This window comes from Penaeus monodon, chromosome 30, assembly GCF_015228065.2.
Source record: "Penaeus monodon isolate SGIC_2016 chromosome 30, NSTDA_Pmon_1, whole genome shotgun sequence".
Classification (NCBI taxonomy): domain Eukaryota; kingdom Metazoa; phylum Arthropoda; class Malacostraca; order Decapoda; family Penaeidae; genus Penaeus; species Penaeus monodon.
Window position 1 is genome coordinate 4,455,139 of NC_051415.1, and position 2,270 is coordinate 4,457,408.

Consider the following 2,270-nt stretch of genomic DNA (forward strand, 5'->3'; position numbering starts at 1 on the left):
CATTTTTCTCCTCAAAGCCAAACGCCCCTTAGTAGCCTGGGGGAAGGGGGGGGGGAGCGGAGGCGCACAAGCAACGCTAGTGAATTCAAATATCTATCGACACCATTGTTCTTGAGATAATTGCACACAGACGCACATTCCGTAGTTACTGCATATAGATACAGGCCAAACGATACGTGAAAAGGGATACACTAAAATGACATAAATTTGTATTTTGATCAATGAAAATCTCCATTCCTTGTTTTCTATATTATGGAGTCGATACAATCTCTCAATATATATGTTGGGACTAAAAAAAAAAATCACTAAATAAAATCAATGATTTCATAATTATCAACAGTAGCAATAATGAACTATGCCCCTGCTCTGAATAAATGCCATTTGTCTATTTGAACTGAAAGGTTTTAGAAGACTCAAAATGGCGGCCGTGGAATTCGAGACAGCAACTGCGGAAGACAATACTTTTTAAAAGAAAAAAAAAAACATAGCATGAGATGTAATAAATAAGAACGAACACGCATCATTATTATCATATCACTCTCAGGATTAATATGGAGTTATAATAATTTATAATAATTGTTCACATGATATATGCTAACATCCGATATGAAGGTAAGAGGTGTGTATGAGTCACCTCTCATATTCATTCATAGATTAATAAGATACCGGTAAAAAGAAAGAAAAAAAAATGTTCCTTTTACGTCAAAGATATATGCAAGTGTCATATTTTGTTGCTAGATTTTAAGAGCACTGTCTTGCATTTATTGCTCTTGCTATCAAATGTTCTTTCACTCCGTCAGGTTTTAAAATGTCTTTTTCATGAACTCTAGGTGAAGTTAGAGAAGAGAGGAACGACTGGAAGATATATATGCTCTTTTTATCAATATATTATAACCATAAATTATCGGAAAGATTGAAAAGTAAATGGGTTATCCTCGCTTAGCTTCTGAACAAACGAACGTGTTCCCCAGATACGGACATGTTTAAAAGTCAGTTATTTCCCCCCCCCCCCCCAAGTTATTATCTCCCTCTCTCGCAACGCTATTCCGCTCGTCCTAAACGCAGAACTGAATCCAAGATCCCCGTCGCGGCGTCTTTGCTGTTCGTCCTCGGGAAAGACAACCGAGGAAGGGGACAGTAGCTTGCTTTTCCACTGCGCACGCTTGGATGACGTCACTCCGTCACTGTCCAATAGCAAAAAAATATTTCCATGACGTGGACCAATCAACGACCAGCGTGGTTTGTTATTGCGGTTGCTCACGCCGCTTAAATAAGGGTCGTAGAAGCGATTTTTGGGTACTTGCTGGAGACCGCCGTCGCGACCGGACTTCGACTCGCTGAAGAGACCTTTTCGCAACCGCTGAAAGAGGAGGCGACTCTGCACGCACAGGTTAGTCCCCTTGATAGCTTTTTTTTTTAATCGTTTTAGCAAGTGGAAAACGTACACATTCTATCGTATCATCGAAACTGCGATTTTCTGCCTTCATTTTTGTGTGTGTTTGTGGAGAGTGGGAAAAAAAGGCATAGGGTTCAGAATTTTATTTTAGTGCCATTCTACATTTTCGTCTGAGACCGTGTGTGCAGTTCAGCTCAGCGAATGCAGGCTTTGAAGGAACCTTGTGTAATATGATGCGATTTAAGTGTGTATTGCTTACATCGAGTTGCCTTTCTGGTTTCAGTATTGATAATAATAATAAAAAAAATACAACTTCAAGAGACAATTCGTAGACACTTTATTCAAAGATTTTTTGCATATCATTAGTTTTATCGTAAGCTCAGTAGCCTATGCACCGGTAATAATGTTATAAATGCAATAGACCCCCCCCCCCCTTAAAGTTACATTCCAAGGGGGAAAAAAATACATACTTATTGTGTTCAGTAAATTTGGTTAAATACAGTCGTGTCACATAAAAATGGTCGATGCGTTTTCGTGTTGAAGAAATTTACCGCCCAGAATTTAAAAAAAAAAAAATTTTAGCCAAAAAATTATGTCGAAGCCAATCTGCAGCAGAATTATTAAAGCAATGGTCGGTAGTTACAGAAGACAAAGGAGGATTATATTCACACTCTTTTCTCCTTTTTTATTTTATGATAAAAAATCCGTAATAATCACAATGAAGTACTCACACTTTATACACGCAAGTACACACACCCTGCATATGTGGAATCGTATTATCCAGTTTTAGAAAATCAAAGCATATTTTTTTAACGTCAGCTGTAAATGCGAGGCTTCTGGTTAAGCAATGCACGCGATAGCTACATCGTTTCCT